This window comes from Microtus oregoni, unplaced genomic scaffold, assembly GCF_018167655.1.
Source record: "Microtus oregoni isolate MIOR12 unplaced genomic scaffold, Mior012 000023F_ref0000262, whole genome shotgun sequence".
Taxonomy (NCBI): Eukaryota; Metazoa; Chordata; class Mammalia; order Rodentia; family Cricetidae; genus Microtus; species Microtus oregoni.
In genome coordinates, this window is record NW_024543082.1 from 37,292,344 (window position 1) to 37,318,391 (window position 26,048).

At 46.6% G+C, this 26,048-nt stretch overlaps 1 long non-coding RNA gene across 2 annotated transcripts in view; it reads left to right on the forward strand.

The window, feature by feature from the left end:
- Positions 1 to 942: 942 nt before the first annotated feature.
- The window catches only part of LOC121462026, a 31,208-nt gene continuing 6,102 nt past the window's right edge, over positions 943 to 26,048 (forward strand). The window contains exons 1-2 of one of the 2 annotated variants that reach the window (XR_005976247.1): positions 943 to 1,171; positions 24,382 to 24,464. This is a non-coding gene — a long non-coding RNA (uncharacterized LOC121462026). Of the gene's footprint in view, positions 1,172 to 1,484; positions 1,554 to 24,381; positions 24,465 to 26,048 lie in introns of those variants that run through there. The other variant, XR_005976246.1, reaches the window with a different exon arrangement.

The window sequence follows — 26,048 nt, forward strand, 5'->3', positions numbered from 1 at the left end:
GTTGAATCTAGTAGGGCAGCGTGTAGTGTCCATGGCCTCTAGGTATGGACCATGACACCACTGAGGCCTTGTGACTTGATTTCTAGGGGAGGTTGGTCAGAGAGTTTCTTCACGGCCAGCATGCTCATTGCCAAACAGGGTGACCTTGCTGGTTTCCTCAGTTTCCAGAGAGGCACACGGAGGGGGGGTCAGTGAGTTCTGAGCCCAACTAACTTGACATGGAATTTTCCACGTGTGTTCTGATTGTACACATGTTTTGCTCTGTGTGAGCAAGCCTGAACAGCGGTCCAGATGTGGATAGAAAGGGGGTTCTCAAGGCGAGGCAGAGGCATGAACGTCTGCAAAGTGTTTAGAGAAATACGTTCTCATCTGGCAGGGGACATGTGCTTAGGGAGGGTGACTGAGTCCAAGGCGGTGACAGAAAGCAGATCAGGATGGGCCTGTGTGGCCTGCCAAAGCAGCTAGGTTTTGTGTCAAGGGGCCACAGGGAGACAGGCTTTCCTGTCCTTCTGTGTGGCATGAAAGAGGATATGCTGTGCTTCCCCACCGACTGCTTTATTTACAACGCCCACTGGAATCTTGGTTTTCTGGAAGCCTGAGATCCCAGCCTCTTTTTTGCAGACTGGGGAGGAGACTTGACCTTGCTGAGCTTAGGTTCTTGGGCAGGGGTCAAGTGCTGTCTATTAGTAATGGGAAGAGCGTGCAGAGCGGTTGGGTGACTTCGATACTCCCTGAGCTGTGTCCCTGCAGGAGCTGAGAGCCCTCAGGGTTTCCATTCTAAAGCCTGCTCCCCATGTGTTTGCAAAGGGCTGCAGAGCTGCACCGGGACTGGGTGGGGGAGCCCTGCAAGGCTTAGCTCTGGAGTCCTTGCTTTCTCTACTGCACCGAGCGGTTCACAGACAGCTTATTTTCCCTTCTGCGAGTTACGCTGCGGAAGAGTAACGAGTTCCAGATGCTTTTATTTTTCTCCGTCTATAATTGGAAACAAAAATACAGCATGGCTTTTGAATGGAAAGTGCCAGGAGAGGTGATGCTTTTAGCTCTGGGATTTTAACCGTGATTTAGAGCCCAGCATGAGGCCGTGGCCCGTCATCACCACAGCTAGCTGGCTCAGGCTGCTCCCTGCAGACCAGCTCAAGGCTTTATCTCAGAGCCCGGGTGAGCTTCAGCGGTGAGTCCTATTTTAAGAAACTCTAATACACGAACTGAAATGTACAAAGCAGGCGGGTTTGGGCGGGCTGAGCAGCCGCGTATTCAAAGGGTGATTGTTTTGCAGAAGGGCCTCGGTCCTGGGCTCCCTGGGCGTCTCTCTGTTTCCCTGCACATCGTTAATCTCCGAGGAAGGGGACTGAGAAGGGTTCCAAGCAGGGAAACTCCGAAAGCAGATGAATTGAGGAGCTCAGAGACAGGCTCATGCAAGATAAGACCTTCGGAAAAGAGTAGTTGAATTACCACCAGCCCATCGGTTCCCACTCAGCTTTGCGGGAATTCTCTGCAAGTCCTGATGCTGGGCCCTGACTTAGAACCCCATTTGGCATTGTGCCAGCCTCCTGGTAAGTTACTTGTAGCCTAGCAAGAGCGGATGTCTCACTCATGTTGATGGAAAGCTGTAAGCATCTCTTGGAATCCTTTGTTCTCCCCATTGGCCAATCACAGTGAACAAATGGCGTGTTGGTGGGAAGCAGGATTCTGTTCAGACCTGGGAAAGCCTGGCTTCCACCAAGTAACAATAATAACGGATCCTATTCCCTCGGGGACATCCTCCTAACACAAAGCAGATCCAGAACTCCAATCTAACAGCAGGCCAGGGAGGAATGATAAGGCTAAGTAGCCTTTCCATCCTTAGATAATTTGCATATACGCTCATATGAATAGGGTTCTGAGCTCTGTAGCAGATAGGCAGGTTTAGCTCCTTACCTTTTGCCTACTGTAAAATAAGTAAGCAGCTCTCTGTATCTGTGTCTTCTCTTCCCTGAGACTTAGCCAACCTTGGACATGAGTAGATTTTTAAACAGCCTTTACATTGGCATGGGACCTGTTTCATAGTCCTTCCCTAGACATAACAACCATGTACATTGTATTTATGTTGAAGTAGGTTGTCTGGGAGGGTTTGTACTGATTGTCAACTTGACAGGCTCTAGAATCGCCGCAAAGAAAAATGTCTTGGCACGTCACAAGGAATTTTCTAGATTAGACTAATTGAGAAGGGTAGACACACTCTGAATGAGGGCAGTGGGGTCCCATGGGCTGGGCTCCCAGAGTGCTTTAGTGCAGAAGTCAGCCGAGCACTGATGATCTTCTCTGCTTCCTGACTGAGGATGTGATGTCACCAGCTGCCTCAAGTTCCCGCCACACGCCTTCCTCCTTCCTCGCCACAACAGACTGCCACGAAGCCAAAACAAACCCGCTCTCCTAAGTCACTTTTGGTATAGATTTTTGTCACAGCAACAAGACAAGTAGTTGATACAATAGTACAAATAATCTAAATGATTTAAAGTAAATGAGATGGGATGGAGGGATTGCTCAGCAGGTAAAGTTCTTGTCACACAGGTTGGATCTTCCAAATCTATGTAAAAATGGGGCCATGGCAGGGTGTGCTTCTGCATTCCCTGTGTGGAGATGAGAAACAGGGCAGGAGAATCACCAGAAGCTAGCCTGGGGTATACAGGGACAGGAGAATCACCAGAAGCTAGCCTGGGGTATACAGGGACAGGAGAATCACCAGAAGCTAGCCTGGGGTATACAGGGACAGGAGAATCACCAGAAGCTAGCCTGGGGTATACAGGGACAGGAGAATCACCAGAAGCTAGCCTGGGGTATACAGCGACAGGAGAATCACCAGAAGCTAGCCTGGGGTATACAGCGACAGGAGAATCACCAGAAGCTAGCCTGGGGTATACAGCAATGAACCGGAGATCCTGTCTCAAATAAGGCAGAAGGTGAAGACCGACTCTCCACATACATATTACAGTACACGTCTGTATCCATATGCACATACATACAAACACAGACACACATAGGCAGACACATCTCTCTCAGGTACACAGGCACACACACACATACATGCTTTTACACAAATAAGTTATGTACGTGGGCTGATGTGAATATGTAATGTGCAAATATTATACCATTTTTACGAGACTTGAACATCTGTGCACTTAGGTGTGTGAGGCAGGTCCTGGGCCACTCACCTGTTGCCGCTGGGAAATGACTGTCGTCCTTGTTATCATTTGATGCCAAGGCTCTTCCATCAGTCTGGACCAACAGCAGCAACTGGCCCGTCCACCCCCCTGCTCCCCTTTTACATTCTCCTCCTACAACCACAGTCCTCACCATACTGTTTGAGTCCCTGCTGCACGACCATCTTTTAAAAGGTACAGAACGCTTCCCTTAAAAACGTAATTTTATCTGTTGGCTGTATGTCTGTGAATGCACCAAGGTGCATGCATAGAAATGAGACGGCAACTCTTGAGTTCTCTCCTACCTGCCACGTGGGTCCTGGGAATGGAACTCGGGCCGTGAGGCTTGGCTGCAAGCATCTTGCCCACCCAATATAATACACCCCCACTCTCACCATGCAGGACTTTGGATTTATCAGTCATTTCTTTTCTTTTGCCTGAGGTTTTTGAAACAGAGTCTCATGTAGACGAGGTTGGCCTCAAACTCAATATGTAGGCAAAGCTGGCCTTGAACCTGTCAACCTCTTGCCTTCAGCTCCAAAGTGCTGGGATTGTGGGTGTGTGCCACAGGCCTGGTGCAGGTCAGTTCTTTATAAAGCTCCCCATTCTTGTGATTCATGACCAGTAAATCACCTACATAGATTACACAGTGACTAACTCTTTTAAATCGTACTGCACTTGGGTTTCATTCTGGATGTTTGAAGTCAGAATCTCTGGGGTCTAAGTCTGTTCTTTGTAATCGGATGCATGGTGAGCCTGAGACTGTGTAAGTGCATCTTAGACAATGCGGGGTCTTGGGGTACACTGAAGGACTGATCCCTTGTCAGGGAGCCCTGTGCTCCTCTGGGAAGACAAGCAGAGGGCCCACCCCATCCTGGAGGGTTTCCAGCCTTTGCTGGTCCGCTAAGTTGGGTCTAGCAGGAAACCGTGGAGTCCCTATTTTTCTTCTGGAAGTTGAGCCAAGGTTCAGCCCTCTCCTCTGGCCCCTCTCCCTCTGGATTCTGAATAGCTGAGAGGCCTCAGAGAAGGCACATGGTATCCTTCTAGCTCAAACTGCAGGGAGTTAAGGACATGTAGGGAAGCGGGAATGAAGCAGGATCCCGCCTTTTCACAAAACACAGGGGAGACAATATTTGGGTGTTCTCTGCTTATCTTCTCAATGACTAAAATTCAGCTAAATCCCCCTTGTTTCCGTTTTGCTGATGTCTGCATTCAGTGCTGTCAGGACCTGGCTACCCAGGGCAGGTAGGGTAGAGCAGAGGTCACAGCTGACTGTGACCCCTGGGATGTAAACAAGTCTTCAGGCTGCCTCAGTGGCCATTTATGGGATCGTCTAAGCACAGACTCAAGTCTGCTCTTCTCATTTGGGTCCATTTGCTCCAAGCCAAGAGCCCCATAGATTCTACAGCTTAGAAGGATGTGGAATAGGGGTTTTCTGAAATAATCCATTTGCAGTCATACCTGTCTTCTTGGAATTTAGTTTGAGTAAATAATTAGGATGTGCTTCCCTGAGTAGCTACAGTGGTGGTTATGGTATTGTTTGTACTGGAAAAACAAGGAGAGACCAATAGCCAATAACCAAGAATCAAGAAAATGAAGAGTGTCATTAATAAAAACCAGGATCTGGGCTTTGCTGTGGGACACGCAAGGTCATTGGTTATGTTTGGAAGGCCACTTTCAAACCAGCATGGACATTATGATCTCATGTTGTGTCTGGAAAGATACATGTATGAATTTCTTTTCCCAGCGGAGTGACAAAATGCCTGGCAAAAAGCAGCTTAGAAAGGGAAGGTTTGCTTTGGCTCACAGTGTGAGGATCCAACCCATCTGAATGGGGAAGGCACGGGAGCAGGAGCTTGAGGCTGCTGGTCCTACTGCATCCGTGGTCAGATGTCCGAGAACTGGATGCGGGCACTCTGCTTTTCCTCTTCATTCAGTCTAGGACCCCAGTTTGTGGAACGATGTCATCCTCATTCAGGATGAGTTTTTCCTTCTCTGCTAACTGGCTCTGAAAACACCCTCACAGACATCCGCAGGTGTGTCTCCATCAGGCTGACAAGATTAGCCATTACACACGCCAACTTTGACAACTCCCTGCATGGAGATTAGGTGGTTTTGTCTTCTGCCTTCTTTGGCTATTTGCGTCATCTAATACTGCTGCTGCTGCTGCTGATGATGATGACTGTTGTACTTTACTTGACCAATTGGTGAGAATCCAATGCTGGTGTATGGAAGGGTGAGCTTCTGAGAATGAGGAAGAGCTAGAGAGAACTTAGCCCCTACATCCTCCCTGTAGAACCTTCAACATCTCCAAGGTTGTATCTCCAAACTCATCTCATTGCAACTGCACTTCCCAAACACCATCACAGCAGCCTGGGCTGCAGAGGGACATATGCATGGGGCAGCAGCATGGGCTGCAGTGGGACATATGCACGGGGCAGCTTCCTGGGCTGCAGAGGGACATAGCCACAGGGCAGCAGCATAGGCTGCAGTGGGACTTCACCATGGGGCATTTTCACCCAGAAGAGAAGAGCTTCTGGCTGATGGCTGTGGTCATGCTATTTCTGAGGGTTCCTAAGAGAATGTCAAATCACAGACACAGGGATCCAACACAAAGTGCTGAACATCACCCCCTTTCCCACCATTGTGGGGGACCAGGAAGGAGGTCAAGATACCAGTACCTCCCTCCCCCAAGTTTGGAGTAACTGAGCAGAACACTAAGGACCATGTAGCTGGAGCTGCCTGTCATTTTACTTTGATGATCTTGTCCATAGTTACATCTCCCTCTTAGCCAAGTGGCCCTGCTGATACCGAAGCTCAGAAGGAGGCTGGATCCCAGACCCATGAGTGATTTCATTAAACAGCTTAGGCCCCCTGGGAGTCCCGCTCCCCATGACTTCAATGTGGTGCAGCTCTCCACACTCAGGCCGAGCCCAGAGAGGCAATGGCCTGGGTTCCCCAGTTGAGCAAACCCATCAGTCCTAATGGTTCCCCTGGGAAGAATAAGGTGGGGGAGAGGCCAGAAGCGTTATTCTAAAGTAAGGGTCGGCAGACTGCTCCCAAGTGCTGTGTCTGGCTGCCTGCCTGCTTTTATAAATTAAGTTTTCCTGGAACACAGCCACACATGGTCATTTATGCATCATCTAAGGCCGGGTTCCTGTTCCAAAGGCACAGTTAGGTAGCAGCCCAGTAGAGGAGACCCTGTGGCCTAGAAAGCCGAGAATGTATTAATGAATTCATGTAGCCCTTTCTGGAGAGTGTTCCTTGGCCTCTTCTCCACAGGATGCCCGTCCAGGAAGACTGGCAGGTGACTCCCATAAAGCCTAATGTATTGGCTCAAACCAGGACATTTTGTGAGGGTTTGGATATGGTTCCACAATGTCTCTTAAAGTAGGTGCTGTGTGTGTGCACTGTGCATGTGTGTACATGTGTGTGTGTGGCGCTCTTGCACGCCTGCCTGTGCGTGCTACAGTTTAGCTCGTAGGCAAACTGAACAGAACCAGACAGGAGAAGGATGATGTCAGATATCTGAAGTCCTGCAGGCTGGGGATATGAGCAATGCCGTGCTTCCTGCATCTGCTTTCTGTCCCTCAGCTGCTGGTGGCTGGTGACTTTCCTTGGAATTTGTGGCTTTATTCTTGCTACCAACTTTTCCGCATCTTTTGTGCCAACTTCTTCTATGTAGGCTGACCTAGATAATCCAGAGTAAACTCATCATCTCTGACTCCTTAATTTAGTAAAGACTATGTTATAAAAACTCTCCTTCCCACCCAAACATGCTCTTATTCCTAGGTTCCAAGAACTAGGCTGTGGACATATTTCTGGGTGGATATCTGGACACTGGGACCTACAATGGGGACAAAGGCCTGTACATGATCTAGTGGGATAGGAGGCCTGTTTTGAGTGAGGCAAAAGCTGTAGACAGAGAGTTTCAGTTGGGTTGGGTGTGTCCAGGAGTGTCCAGGGGAGGAGCCTCACTATCCCTTTGTTCCCCAACCTTCTTTGCCCATCAACCCAGTTCATTTCCTCTGGCAACAGGGTGTGGATATGGTTTCTTTTCTTTTCACTGTGACATGCTGTCTGGCAAAAGGAATTTAAGAAAGGAAATGTTTGAGGGGCTAGAACCCATCCCTGCAAGGAGACACGGTGGCGGGAGCACAAGGCAGGGGGTCACATTTTATCTGCACGCAGGAAGGTGAGAGAGATTAGTGCTTATCCCCATCTTGCCTCCTCTTTTTGTCCATCTTAATTCATTCTAGAACCCAGCTCAGGCTGGCACTACCCTCAGCCAGGGTGGGACTTTCTTCCCTTCTCCTCTGCTGATCCTCCCTGGAAACCTCATAGATACACTCAGAGGTGGGCTACCTGGGTAGCTCCAGTCAAGCTGACAGTGAAGACTAGCTAACCGTCACAGTGGGCAGCAGTCAGTTCCTACGTACTGTTGACACTATCGCCTGAGAGTCAAGGAGAGGAGCCGGGCAAGGATTCATATTCATTGTACAATGCAGATACCCAAGCTTCAGCTCAGCCTCAGTTTCCCCAATTAAACATTCAGAGAATGTTCAGGGAGGCACTGCAGCCATCTTTCCCCTAGGAAGCAACTTGAACGTGTTTCTTAGGAATCTTTTCCTGTGTCTCTGGACAAGTGTTGTTTTAAGAGTCTTTGTATCGAACAAGTAGGTTTGCAAAGGCTGTCTTAGCTCAAGGCTTCATCCTGTGGCTGTAACACTCCAACATTCTTTCAAAAAATAACCAGAGGCCCACCAGCTCCATCTCCTGGGTCTCATCCTCTGTGTCTGGGCCGCTCAGGTAGTGTCTTCTGTACAAGGGACCATCAGCTGTCTTAAATGAATCAATACTGTATGGCAAGGACCATCGAAACATCTTTGAAAGGCACAGACTCCAACAACACATGGGAATGAAAACATGGGGGCCTGGCTAGAAGAGAGAGCTGCTGTGTTTTTAGAATCTGGGTTCTTTTATTCTTAGCTAATGGGGCTCATTCAGTTTCTATAAATCCTACTTGCCCTTCTGTGGTCTGATTTCAAATGAGCGTCCTGGTGCCTCCAAGAAGCCTTCCGAAATGCCAAGGCCTACGGCTGTGCTATTTAGGGTGGCAGAATTGGTGTGAGTTTCTGTTTTGGGCAAAGTGTGAAATAAGGAACTTTCTCTCGAGTGGGCCGTTCTCAGGACTCGCCTTGGCAGCATGGCCGACTCCCCGCACATGTGCCCAGCATATGTTGGCATTGCCTCTGAATACAAAGCGTGACTCATTCTTGCTCAGCTCAGTGGAGATTTTCAGAGCTTGCTGTTCCTCCAACATGGGAAGAAGCATTTGGTTTCCTGGGAGGGAGCTGGTGGGCACTTTCATCTCAGTAAAATATGAACAGTGAACACTGTCAGTCCCCACTGTGAGGACTTAGAGAAAACAAACCAGGATGACCACTGCATGACGAACCCTCAACGGGGAGCTTCCAGATAGCTTCCGTGAGGGCCGCAGGATGTGGGATGCAGGCAGCCTCTGGAGAGGACGAGGTCCTTCCTTCAATTGACAAAGCTCTGGCTTGTCAGGTACCAGCAGCAACAGGGAAACGCTGGCTTATGAAGACTCCAGAGCGAACTGGTCTATGTCTCCAGTTTGCTTCTGATGATGTGAGTTATTACCAGCTCCCTGAATGGCACAATCCTCCAGCAAACAGGGTTCTGATAGTTCAACTGCAGCATTTTGTTTGTGACAATCACCAAGATCCTGTGCCCCTTTTGGACTTATACTTTGGGACCCTCAAGAATCTTCAGGGTGCTTAGGGCAACTTGAGCTCACCGCTGGAAAGGGATTCTTCTGGGACCCCTCTCCAAGTTTGATCTTGGAGCCATTCATTCCTCTGGGAGTATTGGGCTCTTTGAAGTCTCCATGGAAACTCAGAGGGCCAAATCTTTTGAACATGCTCAAGTAGTCAAGTAGCCTGAGAGTCTTTTTTTTTTTTTTTTTTTTTTTTTTTTTTTTTTTTTTTTTTTTGAGAGAGAGAGAGAGAGAGTAGTTTTGGAAAGGTAGAAATCCTGGGCACTGGAGATAAAAAATAAAAATATTCAGTCTGAATAGAGCCTACAAAGAGAAAGAAGGAGGCCTTCATGGATGTGTGAAACAGCCCTCCCCAACTCTCCTGCCCTCCCCCTCCACCCCACTTAAAATCAGGTGACTGACCAGAAAGGTGTGGAGAAGGTGGAGTGGGGGAGGGCAGAGAGGGGACAGAAACCAGGAGCACCATCCTGGTTTCCAGGGACATCTCCCTCCTCTGTGTCCAAATTATGGCGGTGGAAAGGGTTGTGGGGCAGAAACTGGCATCCTGAGGAGACTCGGAGGAGAGGGGGAAAGAGGCCGGAGTGGTGGTGGGAACCATGAACAGAGGCGCTATGGGGGACGTGCCTCCTCATCTCCTGCTCCACAGGTGCTGCTCAGGGAAACACCACCCTGAGGCCCAGGAGCACATGCTATTGTGCTCATAGGAATTTTGTAGCCAACTGGGCCAGATCTCTCTGGTAACCCTTTTTGTCCATCCTTGCTGCCATGTGCATCTTCACTACCACCAATGCTCACTGAAGAGGCAACAAACAAAGGTGTGTATCATAATAATAATAATAAAAAGAGGCGTGAGCTAGGTGATGGCGGCACACGCCTTTAGCCCCAGCACTTGGGAGGCAAACTGAGGACTTCTGTCTTCATAATGGTGCCAGAGCCCAGTGTGGGAGGGGAAGCCAAACTTTCTTCCTAAGAAGTCAATTCCAGTGTTTCTTCCAGGGAGGTCAGCCCTGTGACCCTTCCCTATTCCAGGGTCCCCATCAGAGCTCCCCATTGCTGTGGTCATTTTGCCCCTTTGAGCTCCATCTGACAATGAGTACATCCCTCAGGCTCTTGTAGAGTTTTCTAGAACATGGCAGGCACACTGACAAAGGCCATTTGTCCCTCCAAGCACAGAGCAGAGAGTCTTCTGTCAATTGCTTTTCTGTTTCTGTCCAGGCTGAGGCAGGGGCCGGTGGGAGCTCCACAGTCTCCCCAACAGCATCTCCCAACAGTTGTCAAGCACGGCCCCCTCCCTCTTCCCCTGCTAGAACTCATGGTAGGTCCTTAGGCTCAGCACTAGTAGGCTTGGGAAAGCCCCGAACTGCGGCGAGTTAAGGCTGCCATGGGGGAGTTTCTAGATTCGCCCTCCCTGCGTTCCAGGCCAGCTGAAGAGATGGGTCTGTGTGACAGGCTGTCCAGCTGGGAACACAGGGTGACAGAAGAATCAGACTGCAAAGGGTTTCCAGCAACCCCTGCCTGTGTTTACACAAACTCCCCATAAAGATGTCCGTGTTTGCCGCAGACAGGAAGTAGTCCATTCTCTTTATGGACAAGACATCAACCCTCCCAGCAGACAGAAGACAGCTGCGCGTCCCAGGTGTGTGCCGTCTCTCCCACTTCATTTGTGCTGGCGGGACTGCACGGGGCGCTCTATTCTTATCCGCTTAAACAAATGCCCACTCCTCATATCCTGTTAACTCAGCTTCACTAAAGTCTGGGTGCCTCAGTCTGCCTCTTCCTAGATGCAAGTCTTTTCTTTCTGGAAGAGTCTAGAATATTCCTTCTCTTGAAGCAAGCCAGCACATTCAAGCCCAGACAAGGATTAGGTTTAGCAGGAGTTTCAGTTCAGTTCTGTTAGCCAAGTCTTCCTCTGAGCCTGTTTCCTTCCCTATACAGTGGTCAAACCTAACTCCATGGGCAAGTGTGACCTTGGGCTAGTCATACAGCCTCCCCGGGCCTTAGTTTCCTTTTCCGTGACATGGGATCAACAACGACATCTCTTGACACAGTTGCTAATATGAACTACTCTGTGCCGAGTGTTGGGTGTGGTACCCAGGGCAGCACCGTGTGAAGGTTCATGTGGAGGATGCTGGCGGGATGCTGTGGAAGCTGAATAGTACATCAGGCACTCGGCACTGCCCCGCCTCAACTTCCTTTTGTGATTCTCACCCACAAATAAACTCCAGAAGCGTCTTCAGGGCAGACTTGTCCTGGCTTCTGCCCTTCCCTAGGCCTTCTGTGTATGCACTGGACTTGGTCTCTCCTGCAAGTTTTCCTGTGTGGATGACTCTGCATTCTGACTTCCTTTTCAGCTTAAAGAATAGGCCACAGCACAAACCGACTCCAAGCACAGGCGATTCAGCCTGGTCATGAGTCTTTGACGCTCGAGAAGTATTTCAAAGTCTATTTCTGCAGCCTGGAAACTGGGCCGGACTTGTGACTTTCCTTAAATAACTGGCCGGGGCCACAGTGAAGCCACGTCATCAGATTCTGCAAGCTGGGACACTGTCTTGTGTCCAAGGAGGAAGCTGTCACCTACTGGAAGGTGACAGGTTCTGTGGGGGTGACCTAAGGAGCCCTGGAGGAGTTAGCACCAACTGCCCACTATGGTGAGGCCCCTTACCAACCCCTAAGCAACACCTGAAGTCTGTGCTTCTACCAAACCCAGTCTAGGATATGTAAGTGACTTAGGTGTCCTTAGAGGGACCCCTTCAGGAAAAAGGACTCAGTGTGACACATACACCTCAGATCATCTAGAGGGAGCGTGGGTGCCAGGGCTCAGGACAAGATGCCCATTTTGGAAAGAGTTAATCCGAGCATCTTAGCTACCCTGTGTTATTGGAATAGAACACCTGAGACTGGGTAGTCTATGAAGAGACTTATTTACTTATTACCTGACAGGGTCTCACTAGGCAGTCCAGGCTGGTCTCAAATGTACAGTCTTTCCTCGGGTGTACAACTGCTGGGTGGCCTGTCCAGCTAACATGTAGTCATTTTTCATAGTCATGGAGGCTGGGAAGGCGAAGGTTGAGGGGGTAATATCTAGCACAGGTCCTTCTTGCTGTGCTGTGCCGTGGTGACAGGCAGAAAGGCAAAGCACCCAGGGAGAGCAAGAAAGGATCATATTGTTTTGACAACAAGTGCTCTCTTGTGATAATAATATTAATCCAGTGTGAGCATTCACGATATGATATGATCACCTCTTTAGGTCCCACCAGCCCACACTGCTACACTGCACACTAAATGCCCACCACACTGTCATACTGGAAACTTAAGTCTGACATTTGAACAATTGGAATCCTCATGAATGTGTGGCAATGGCTGAGACATCTTCCCAGGCCCTAAGGACATTCTTCTTTTTCATTTTTTGTAGTCCATCTACTCTGCTCCTATCAGAGGTTGAAAAAGGCCATGGGGCCCTGCTGTTATGGAAGAGGACCCAGAAACTCTCAACCCTGGGCCTGAATAACTATATGGAAGCTGTTTCCTTGCCTATCGCCCCTTCTCAGTTTTCTTGGGCCTTGGTCCTCCTTAGCTGTAACAAAATAACATACAGTGGGCAAGTTGGGGGAGGCAGAAATGTGTTTCTCCTGCTCTTGAAGGTGGGAAGACCAAACATGGTCTGGCAGATGTGGCTGCCTGGTGAGGATGCCTTGGCTCATAGATGTCCTTAGTCTTGTTGGGTAGGACTAAAGCTTGCTTGTGGAGCCTCTGGGAAAGGCCACCAGAACGTCCTACATGCCTTGCCCTCATAACCTACTCCTGTCTCTAAGATAGCCTGTCTCCTTCCCACCAAGACCATCACATTAGGAGTCAGGTGACAGCCTGCAAATTTGGGGAGGATGTGTTCTTTGTATAGCATTGGTTCATTGTATAGCAATGGTTCATTGTATAGCATTGCTTCTTTGTAAAGCATTGGTTCATTGTATGGCATTGGCTCATTGTACAGCATTGGTTCATTGTATAACATTGGTTCATTGTATAGCATTGGTTCATTGTATAGCTTGGTCCTGTTACTCAGTCAAGTAGAGCCTCCTAGGGGTCTCCCAGTTCTTTGTGGTTCTCCTGGGTCAGGCTCTGTTTTCACTTGCTCAGTCTTCCTGCCCTTTACTCCAGAGAACACTTGAACAGTGGGTGGCCCTTTTCACCCCGCAAAGTCCCCAATACAGCTCTGACCCCTGGTCCACACTCACTTATGCTGAGGTCCCCTGCCTTCAGCTGATTTTGTGTCCACCAAGATCAGCATCTTAGAGGACACAGTGGCCTGTTTTCTCACAGCTGAGGACTGTGAGGTGTGTCTTCCCTCTCCATAGGCTCCGGGTAGTTTTCATGCTAGATGGTCTCATTTTCTTCTGAGCCATTATTTGTAATAACCAGAACCTGGAAACAACCTAGATGTCCTTCAACTGAAGAATGGATACAGAAAATATGGAGCATCTACTCAATGGAGTACTATACAGCAGAAAAAATGACATTTTGATATTTTCAGGCAAATGGATGGATCTAGAAAAAAACATATTAAGTGACATAACCCAGACCCAGAAAGACAAATATAATATGTTTTCATTCATAAGTGGCTTTTAGACATAAAGCAAAGAAAAACCAGCCTACAGGCCACAACCGCAGAGAACTTAGACAACAGAGTTGACAACAAAGAGAGACATACATGGGTCTACATAGGAAGATGAAAAAGACAAGATCTCATGAGTCAGTTGGGAGCGTGGGGGTCAGGGGAAAGGGTAGAAGGGGAGAGGGGAGGAAGGAAGGGGAGTGGAGAAAAATGTATAGCTCAATAAAAAAGTTAAAAATAAAATTTAAAAAATTGGGGAAATGAGAACTTGTCCTGGAGTTGACTGTGAGGAAGAACTGAGGTCATACACATGGGTGAAGCTCCCAAAACTGAGCCTGGCATGTCACAAACATTGGGAATGAGTGGGTCAGTCTGCTGAAACTCAAGCTCTGCACATTTGCCAAGTAAGGTGACCGAACTCTCCTTGGTCCCCGTCACCCTAAGCTGCCATTTTGTGTCACTCATCTGGTTGGTGTTTTTGTCTTCCTCACTGTAGGCTGTTCATTCAATCCCTTCTTGTCTCTTATTTATTTGACCATCTTCACATTTTCTATGTAATCATCATTATTGGACATGGGATAAAAGACATTTAACAAGCTATTGTCTTTGATATCATGAAGACAGACCATTAAACATATGCTTTGAAAACCCAAACCAGAAAGCATACTAGAGGCTGGTAAATTGTTCTTCAGTAAGGTCAGCAGGAGCTGTAAGAGCCCAGAGTGAGAGCAATGTTTATAAATTTTGTAGTGTTCTCAGATGCTGCTACAATAGATTCTGCAGGAATAACCAGGCCATTACCTGGGGCTTACAAATATTTTGGTTACACATCACTTGCGTTTTGAGTGTAACTGGATTTGACTTTTATTTAGTGGGTCCATTTCACCAGGGTTGAAAAAGAGGTCACATCGTTCAGAACGGGTCCCGGCAGCAAACGGCATTTCTTTTCTGTGAGCTGCTTACTCCAAGGGAGATCGTCATGAGCCACTGGGTATACCTTGGTGTGTTATAGCTTGGTTGGCGAATCAAGTTGTTAAAATAATGGAGTTTAAAATAATTTAATTGAGGTTTCTATGAAATAAACACACACACCGGGTTTAGAAAGCCAAACGTTGTTAAAAGGCTTTTATCAACACAATAATCCTCTCACCTCTCCTCCTGTTTAATTCCAGCTGCTCCAAGGTGAAGACTTCTACCGAGCTTCCAATGTTCCCTCCAAAACTCAAGTTGAAACCCAGTTTCATTGTAACAGTACAAAGAGGCAGGACTTTCTAGAGGGGAGTAGGTCACAAGGCTCCATCCTCATGATGGATGTGGTGGTTTGGACAAACATCACTTAGTTGAACAGTGGTCCCAGTGTGGTGTCTAGGGAGGTTATAGAGCCTTTGGGAGGTGGGTCTTATTGAGAGAAGTTGGTCCCTGGGGGCGGGGGACTTGCCTCGCTTCTATTCTTTCTTTCTCAGCTTCCCTGGTACAAATGAAAACATAAGTCAGCTTTCTGTTCCTGCTGTTGTATCGTGCTTCCCCCACAACAAGCCAAACAGACCCTTTTCTTCCTGGGGATGCTTTGAGTTGTGGCATTCCATCCCATCAGCAGAAACGTAGCTACAACAGCTAAGAACATTGTCATGGAAGGGAGCTGGTCATCGCGACGAGTTCTAAAGCAAGTTCAGATTCCCCAGCCTCCTCTGGTCTCTCAAGCTCCCAGTCCTGATCATGAAATGTCTTCTGCCATGTTTAACAGAAGTGTTTTATTTGATTGTGTAAATGTCAATTGCATCTGGACCATATGGATAACCATAATTACTTTTTCCTTCTTGGCTTTCAGTTTTCTAGACTTAACAACAGCTTCATTTGTTTGATTGTGCTTAATTTTCTGTGCACTGAACCATGAGTCATCACCTCTGCCACAGCTTCAATCCCTGTGAATACCAGCATGTGAATGTCCTTTTTGCCTCAGACAAACCTCTTCTGGATTATTTCTGGACTTGACCCTCCCATCTTCCCATGTGTCTCCACAATTACCTTTAACTTTTATCATTTTTGACTCCTCTTTTAAAATATTTCCATATTTGGGTGGAAGATATTAATAAATGGAGGCCCAAAATATCTGTAATTAACATTATTTTCATCTACACTTGATGGCTAGATTGGCTAGGTATAAAAATTTCATTCACATGTCACCGTTTCAAAACCATTCTTTCATTGTTTTCCTGACTCTGTTACTGCTGGTAAGAAACAAATGCTTTCTGATTCCAAATTCTCTGTTTGTGGCCTTCCCATCTCCCCACCCAATCTCTCCAAAATTAGGATATTTTCCCATGCCAGCTCTTATCATGGCTTTCCTTGCTGTGAACCTGCTCTTCATTGTTTGTTCAGAAAAGCCAGGTTTCATCGCCAATCTGGAGATAAATTTCTTCAGATGCTTTTCCTGTGTTTGCTCTTGATTGATACATGTTTTCTCTACACTCTCTTTAAAAAATAATTCCTATTATTCAATGTTGAAATGTCCAGAGAAACACATAGATGCTAATTATTTTCTCTTTCCTTGTTTATAGTCTTTGCTTAGACTTTGGGTTATCTTTTTATTATCAACTTTTCCCACATTTTTCTATAAAATTTTAAAAACTTTCCATTGTTACACTTTGAATTCCCAAGAGCTTGTTCCCATTTTGTACGCTTACTGGATATGCCCTCCCCTTCTTAAGCATAAGCTTTTTGCTACGGAGACACAATCACTTCTCAAATTTCTTCAAATTTTATTTTTAAATTCATGTTTAGGCTGAAGGTATAAAATATCAAGTTTCATTATATATTATTATACATGCAAAAGCTTTGTTTTGGTAGAAGAGAAATGGGGTATTAAAGGTTTAAGGAGGTATTCTGAGACATTTAACCAGGGATAGGGAAGACTAGGCTAAATAAGGGGGGGAGGTCATCAATCCAGACTAATGGTGTATGAAAAAGTCATAGGAAAATCTAATATTATTAAGTTAATTAAAAATAAAATAATATAATAAGTATACTTTGTGTGGGTGGATAGAGCTGCTCCTGGTAGCTCTAGATTATTAAATAAAAATCCCAGTGTTAGTGGTGACCTACCTCCCTATGAGGGGTTGGTTAGGGAGATCTCTAAGGTTCCAAGAAGACAATTGTTGCTGCTGTTGGTTACCTAGCAGAAATAAATGGTAGAACCCTGTTCTTGAAAGTCCCAATAATATTATCATAGCATATAGAGAAATCAAGTTAAGACTGAACTGGAAGCTGGCTAGGCATCGTGTTAGACATTACTATATAGATTGCTGGGGAAGAAAAGCCAACTCAACTCACGGAGCAGGGGAGATGGTGCAGTAGAGACATGAATGTTTAGTGGAGGGTAAGCAACTACTTTATACTGGACTTGAAGCCTGTTCCACAGGAGGGAATTCCCATGTGATACTGTAAACTTGGTCAAAAGCCCATGGTTGGGGAGGTCATAGGTCCTAAGAGAGAAGCTATAGCTGTTGTTTTGGTAAGTAGACATGATGCACCTATTCAACTGCCTTCTGAGTATTTGTAAGGATATAGATATAGAATTGTAAAGATATCTGTTTTGGTCCGAGAAGCTTCCTTTTGTAAGGCAACAGTAGTGTCAGACACTCATCACAGGTCAATGTACTGAGAATAAGCCACTATTTAATGCTCTACTATGAGTGGTGGATCAATGCCAGCCCTCCAAGGCTCAGGGACCATCACAGAAATGTTCTACCGTAAGGGGTGGATCTACACCAGCCCTCCAAGGCTCAGGGACTATCACAGAAGGCATGATGGAAAGAATATAAGAAGAGAGAAAGAGAAGGAGACTTTTATGGCTTTGTCTTCTAGACTAAACACGACAGTTGCTCTCTTGAACTCACATCACACACCACCCTGGGGACTTGCAGGAATTAACTGTAGCTCTAAGCAGAGGAATACACAAGGCCTCAGCCCTCCCCAAAGACTACTGACAGTGGTTGCTGTGGGAGAGAGAGATTTCTTTCAGTGATAAAGGTACTGAGAGTGTCCATGTAGAGCCCATGTTCAGGCAAAAAAACTTCATTTAACTCAAGACAAATGGATACACATACACACACACATGCACACCTAGACACACACACACAAGCATACAGACACAGATGCACACACATGCACACACAGACACACACACATGCACACACAGACACACACATGCACACACAGACACACACATGCACACAGGCACACGCACACACACATATGCACACAGGCACACACACACATATACACACACAGAAATCCACACACATACATAGCTAGCTAGATCACTCTGTTGCCAAGTGACTTGAGTTTGAAAGGTGAGAACAGACTCCCACATATTACCCTCTAACATCTACTCACACAGTGTGCCCCACCCCCAACATACACACACACACACACACACACACAATCACATCACGAAGATAAACAAAGTATTTTTCAAAGACACGATCTACAGTATAAGAATAACTAATAAGAATAGTAACTAGGAAGAGAAAGGGGATCAGTAAGAACAGGACAAGATATGACTAAAATATTCTATGTACATGCATGAAAAAGTCACAATGAAGCCCATTATCGTGTATAGGTACCACATCCCCTAAAAATATAAAATATGCTTTGTTTTCCCTTATTCCTGTCATTCCGTGTTGTCTTTGATTTCTCTTGTATTTTTTTGCTTTTTTGTTTCCTGCCTATCATTCATACCCGACTCTTTTACTCAGCTGTCTGGTGACCCCTGACTGTCTATTTTCATCAAAAGTGAAACATGTGAGCAATGAAATGTTTTTAAAGTAGAGAGAGGTGTTGGTTGTACAACACTGTAAATGTGCTAAGTGTAGATGAATTATTCATTTTTAAATAGTTACTTTAATGTCATTTGAATTCCATCTCAATAAAAAGGAAAAGCACAAATCTGTATAGAGATTAGAATCTCTGGTGGTCACTGAATAGTTGCTGTTGATGGGTAGACCTGGAGCCAGGAGACTGTCCTGAAAACTAGATGTTCCCCCAGCCATAGCACATGCCAGACTCTGTAGGCCAACCCTATTAGAATCTAGTGACTAGACAGTCTAGTAACTAGGCAGTTTAGTTCTGTGAGAAACGTTCTAGACTCATGACTAGCTCAGAGCATGTAAGTCTAGGGCAAAGTTAAGAGGGGCGAAAAACATGTGAATTGGGACTGAAGAGCTGGCTCGGTGGTTAAGAGCTCTTAACTGCTCTTGCAGAGGACCTGGGTTCTGTTCCCAGCACTTACTGTGTGGCTAACAACCATCAGTGACTCCAGTTCCAGAGAACCTGACACATCCTCTGGCCTCTCTGGATACTGTACATACATGGTACATATACATACATGTAGGCAAGACATTCATTCACATTAAAAAATATTCTTGGTGTGGCATTTCAGCCTATTCTAAGATACCCCTGAAGTCAAAGACACTGTATTCAGCCTCGTGAGAGGCCCTGTGGCAAGGACTCCTGGGTTAGAAAGGCTTCATTCGGTCTCTTGGCTTTATGGATCCAGGAGTCCAGGGTAAAGAGCAAAACTGTACCCCAGATGCATCTATGTGGGGAGGTGGAGACGACTTCTTTTTTTGTGCTTATCCTGTCTCCTGATATGGGGATGCTCCAACTTTCTACTTCCTTGTTTATAGCCAACACGCTCATCCTTAGGGCTCTTATCTTCAGGTAACAAGAAGACTTCTTTTTTTGGCATAAAATATTTCCCTGGGAGGTTACTCCAAAACCTTGTCTCCTGAAAGAGGGTGATATTGTGAGACGCAAGAAGGAATGATGTCAGGCGCCTCCATGTCCAAATCTTAGCTATAACCGCTACTGGCTCTTTACATGTGCCAGAATTTCAGAGTTTTTCTGTATTCCTGATTCATACTCTGTCCTGACCTGTGGAGTGGTGAGTTAAGGAGAGAATGTGCCTCGGTCTTCAACCCCAGGGCTTGGGCAGAAGGAGAGCGTTTACCCTGGTCTTCAACCCCAGGGCTTGGGCAGAAGGAGAGCGTTTACCCTGGTCTTCAACCCCAGGGCTTGGGCAGAAGGAGAGCGTTTACCCTGGTCTTCAACTCCAGGGCTTGGGCAGGAGCCCATTCAAAAATCATCTGTCAGCCCCTTTGGGGTGGAGAGCTGCTGAGGGTTTCTTTGAACTCTTAAGTCCCTTTACTCCTGTCTGTACCTTTGGAGCATCACTCCTGCAGACAAAGACATAGAGCTCATTCAAAGTAAGTGAATACTTGAAACACAGACAACCCTAGGAGGAGGCCTACTGGCCTGAACAGGTGACTAGAGAAACCGTTGACTGAAATGGATATGCTTTAATTTTTCATGCTCACAGGAGTGTGAGGAGTTCATCCTTCATTGTCTCAGAGGCCCGTTGCCTTCCCAGGGTTGGCCTCTGACTCTCTGAGGCTTCACAGGAACCCTCTAGACCAGAGTGGGAAGTGAGTGGCTGCAGAAGTCCATCAGCGATCTCACAAATGCTTTAACTCCTGAGACACAGGAACAAAACAAGCGGACGAAGCCGAAACAGCTACTGATGTTTTTAAAAGAAGAAAGGGGTCCTAACTCGCATACAGCACCTGCTTCACAGAGACAGAGTAGGAGAGGGGCTCCGGGGTCCGGAGAGAGACAGGTAGCTAGCTACTGTGTGAATTCCCTTCAAATGTTAAGACAGTACAGCTCCCTCCAGAGCTGCACGTGGAATCCAGGCTGCAGCTTCTGTTAATTTTAGACCAGAAGAACCGGAGGCGGGTTGGTGCGGTTCTGGTTTCACGGCTCTTGAGAGCAAAGCTCTTCCCTGCCTCAAGGTGACTCTTCACTCTTTCCAGCCCCACCTTTCACACTTCCTTCTCTTTTTGTTCCTTCTTTTCTTATTTCTTTCTCTCACTTCCCTCTCACCAAAAGGTCCCCTCTCTTTCCACATTATTGGGGGTCCTCTGAGGCCTCAGGGACTCCACCCTGCAATGTCCTCTGAAACTCTGCCCACTGGCAGGTCAGCTTCTGAGCTAGCTCTCCAAGCCTTTAGAGTCAACAGTCTGGACTTGTTTCTGAACACCACAGACTGAGTGTTTATATAAAGTAGAGGTTTATTTAGCTCACAGTTCTCAAGCCCAGAAAGTCCAAGAAGGTGGAACTGGGTCTGCTCTGCTGCTTTTTATGCTACATCGTAACACAGCGAAGGGCATCCCAAGGGCAGACAGAGCAAACATGGTGGCTAAGGTCTTTTTCTTTCACAAAGACACCAAAGTGCCACCATGCTGTCTCTGCCCTCATGACCTCATCTAACCCCAATTACCTTCCACTGCCCTCACATCCAAATGCCGTTAACATATGTGATTGGGGCTTACATTTCTATACCAGTGCCTTTGAGGACGACATGGTCAAACTGTAGCCATCGTACATCTTCTCGGCCAAAAGGTTTAGCTGTTCCCAGAGTGAGGCTGGACACATTGCACAGGGAGCTCCTCAGATCCCACCAGACCCGCAAGACACTGTTTGCTCTTCACTGAGGAGCCTGTGAGTCAGGATCAAACACGAGGCCGCGTGATTAACTAGCAGGTATTCAGGACCAGCAGTGTGCGTAAAGCCCTTGGGGTCTGCTCATTTGTCTTCTGAAAATCTACTTTCCACCTATCCGTGTTTGCTTGTCCCTCTTCTTCTCTTTGGGGTGATGTCTCTAGTCTCACACGTCAGTTTTAACTGAAAGGATTTGTGGGGCACAAATGCTGAGAAAGAAGCTCATGAGGTGAAGTTGCCTTGTTCCCAGCATCCCAGCAAGCCCATGTGGTTCTGGTGCTCTGAGGGTGATGGGGAAGCTGTTTCCTTTGGTTTGCCAAGTTGACTCAGCTTACAGCCATTGTTGGTGAGCGCTTGGTTCACGAGCTTGCTGGCTTGAAGAAGCAATGTTTTGAATAAACCTGCTCTCAGAAGAACCCTGGAGTGTCTGTCACAAGGGATACATGGTCATGAGCCCAGGAAGAAATGAAGACTCAGCTGGGGTCTTCTGAGAAAGAACTCATGGCTTCCCACAGCCCTGGGTCAGATGTGGAAGAACCTTGGAGACCGGAAGACAGGCAGGTGTTTCCGGGCTAATTGAATGTGCAATTTTGAATCATTCCTCTCTGTTCTGCTTTTTCCTTTGTGTAAAAGATGAAGGCATAGAAAAAAATCTTAAGGTGAATTTTTATGGTATTTGAGGTTTAAAGAAGTAATATATTTAGAGTATCCTGGGATAAGCTGGAATTTTCTGGAAAGTCTGTTGTTACACTGGCTTCTGATGGTTTTGGTACCTCCGTTTGTACAATGACTCACTTTGTTGTTTTTGGAGTTAGGGTGTTATTACATTTCCCTGACTGGCCTTGAACTCACAGCAGTCCTCCTGCCTCAGTCTCTAAAGTGCTAGTATTACAGGCATGGACTATTGTACACAGCTCTGTTTGACCACCTTGGCTATCAACCTTTACTCAGAACTAGTCTGGAAGACATTCAGTATCTGTTTGAATGATCCCTTGGCTGTTACAATATCGAATGTGACGTGGTTGCCTCTGTCACTATTGCCACATCAACAACTGAGTACCCGGTTCAGCTCAGTTGTCATCCGTGGTTGGATATGACACTATGTCCCCACCACCCAGGTCTCCCGAGTCCCAAATCTATGTCATACTTTTCTCCTGGGACAAAAACAACACATGGGTCTACTTTTAATAGCTCTTAGAGCAAAACTATTTAGTGTCGGGAGCCCCGAGGGAGAGCCATTCTGATAATGTCTGAGTTCCTGTCCCACTCCTGGGGGCTGCTTCACCTGCTAAGGGGACACGGTTCCAATTCTTGTTATATAACAGCTGCTGAGTTTCTTAGGAAAATCACCATCCTTTCTACGCCTCGGCTCGGGAAGAGCACTGGGAACGGTCTGCTGGATATTTTGGGCCGGATCTATACCAGGGGAAATAATCAGAGGCATTTGAATGAGCGTTTTTAAAGACCGCTAGGCACTGTGGTGTGTCCGTGCGTCATCAGAGGCGTTACTTGCTTCTCGGAAGCGGCCCCCTATGGCTCCCATCCTACCAGCACATCTCAACCTTGTCAGCCGGGCTAAACCGGTAACTAAAGGAGCCACTGGACGTATCAGGTAAATTCAGAAGGAGTCAATCGCTTCTATGGTTAGGTCTACGTGCCCCAAAGACAGGGGAGAGGATAGATAGGAACGGAAAACTCTGGGGCCACCACTGCAAGGCGCAGTGGCTGGAGAGGGCAGTCTTTGTGCAAGTCACATTTCCTTGCTGTGACAAAACACCTGAGCAAGTTCACTTCAAAGAATGAAAGGTTTATATTGGCTAAGTTTTAGTGAACTCAGCCCACGGTGCTCGGCTCCATCGTTTCTGGGTTTTGGTGAGGCGGAAGGTTATGGTGGGAACCAAGTGGTAGAGCTTCATCTCATAGTGGAGGGGAGTGAGGTGGGAAGCGGGGAGGAGCGGGGAGTCAGTCCCAGGATAAGGGTGTCTACCAGTGGTTTACCTCTTCAGTTAGGTCTCAGCTCCTAATATCCCATCCACCTGTGAACTCACAGCAAATGAGTCCACTGACGAGGTTACTGTCTCATGATCCAGCAGTATCACCAACCAGGGACCAAGACTTGAAAGCAGGAGCCCCAGGCTGCAGAGAGAGCTCAGTTGTTAAGAAGGTATGCTCTTCTCGGAGGGCCAGAGTTTAGTCCTCAGCACCTGTGACTCCAGCCCAGGGAGACCCACCACCCTCATCTGGCTTCTGCAGGCACCTATACTCACAAGCGATACCCATACACACAAATAATAGAATAATTTTAAAAATATAAGCCATTTGAGGGGAACACTTTAAATCCACATTTTAGCAATTATTGACCCTACATTTCAAAAGGCTAGAAGGGTTTTAGGAGTTTTCATCACAAAGAAAAGATAAATGTGAGTGTGTGTGCATATATACGCACACACATATATATGCAGTTGGGCTTAAACATTATGTAATGTTTATGTGTATTGAACATGACTTGGAACTCCACTAATATGAAATTTTCATGATTTTGTGAATTGATGTAAAAAAGGATCAATTTTTATAAATTATGGAACCAACCTAGGCGTCCAACAAAAGGGGAGTTGGTAAAGAAAATGTGGTATGCATCATATATACACTACAGAATTTCTTTTCAGCCATGAAGAACAAAGTTTGGCAATTATGAAAAAAACCAGATGCAATTGGAGCTAATTTATTATGTGAATTAACCCAGAATCAGAAGATAAGTGCTGTATTTTTTCTTGTTTATGGTCCCTAGTTTTTCTATAGTTATATAAAGTCAAGTGTGTCTATACGACACAGAAGTGCAACCAGGGACGACTGTGTGGTTGCTCAGAAATGAACCCAGGCCCTCTGCAGGAACGACAGCTGCTTTAACCACTGAGCCACCTCTCTAGCCCCAGAAAGCAGATTCTGTTGTTCTCAGCTATTCTCTGCTGTGTTATCAGAGAGCCGCAGTTAAAGGGTAATGGCGGTGCCAATGCCAGCTGGCCTTTACAAAATGGTCTTGCGAACATGTTGGAATAAGAAGAAAATGGGAATCTTGGGCTAATTATAAATCTGTTCTATCTACTTCGGTGATTTTGAAAACGCCACCTTGCTGCTCTTGTCCTCGGTTTCCCTATTTGATTAGTTTGGCAAGGTAAGTTCATTTTTTAAACATCTGAGATCTGACCAGTTTACATGTTTAATCCTATTTTTAGCAAGCAGAGGATGTTGGCTGCTTCTCCACATCAGACCCACCAGGGAAACAATCATTTTACTGCTCCACATAATTCACACCCAGGTGGGTATTTCCTAGAGCCCTCTAACATAGTGGGCTGTAAATGAACATTTATGTCCCTCTCTCCAAATTCATATCCTGAAATCCCAATCCTGACATAGTGGATTAAGAGATAGGGACTTGAGGAAGTGTCTGGTTCATGGGTGTATAGGAGGGTGAATTCTTGACCCACGCTGGAAAAGTGTGAACTCCAGAAGCTTCCCACACTCAGGTCCAGATTAAATACTTCTAGGTTGATGCTACTGATGAACCCAGACGGAAAAGATTCTGTTTGTAGCCAGGATCCCCCCTTTCTCTCTCCTCTTTGTCCATCTATCCACTCACCTACTCAAATGTTCATTTATGTACCCATATAGCAATCCATCTGTTCACCTGCCAATCCATCCATCCATCCATCCATCCATCCATCCATCCATCCATCCACTCATCCATCCATCTACTCATCCACTAATCCATCCATCTATCCACTCATCCATCCATCCATCCATCCACTCATCCACTAATCCATCCATCCATCCACTCATCCATCCATCCATCCACTCATCCATCCATCCATCCACTCATCCATCCATCCATCCACTCATCCATCCATCCATCCACTCATCCATCCATCCATCCACTAATCCATCCATCCATCCACTCATCCATCCATCCATCCACTCATCCATCCATCCATCCACTCATCCACTCATCCATCCGTCCATCCATCCACTCATCCATCCACTCATCCATCCATCCATCCACTCATCCACTCATCCATCCATCCATCCACTCATCCATCCATCTACTCATCCACTAATCCATCCATCTATCCACTCATCCATCCATCCACTCATCCACTAATCCATCCATCCATCCACTCATCCATCCATCCACTCATCCACTCATCCATCCACCCACCCACACACCCATCCACTCATCCATCCACCCACCCATCCACTCATCCATCCATCCATCCATACATACATACATACATCTGTCTAGCAATCCAGTCAAGTACATATGTACCCACTCACTTACCATTCATTCATTCACCCATACCAATTGCCCATTCATCTGTCCACCTGTCTAGATAGTCATTCATCCACCAATCCATTCCATCCTTCTGCCAAACCCACATGTCTATCTACTTACCCATCCATCTACTCAGCCATTCATCTGCACAGTCATCCATCTATCCATGCATGCAACCATGTTTATTTTTCTCAAAAAAAACCCCACATATAACTTTTTATTTCTGGGGACAGTGGCAAGCCCTGTGTAGAAACAAAGGCATACTGAAGAAGAGCACTTGTCATGAAGGAAAGAGAAACACAATATGCCAGGGAAGAAAAGCCGGAGCGATTGGAAATGAGGAGTGAAAGATGATCGGGGGTCCTCTCAAACTCTCCTCTTTACCCCACTCATTTTCCTGTACACCTGGGGACCAGGTCTCTCTGCGTGACGTGTATGCCCGAGCTGAAATTAATTGTGTAGGCATGCTTACACAGCTGGGGAAGAGAACCCCGTGTAGCCGCTCCACCAAGGCTCCCAGAATGAATGGTATTATTCTTACACAAGCAGGCTTCCTTCCCACCCAGGGAGCAT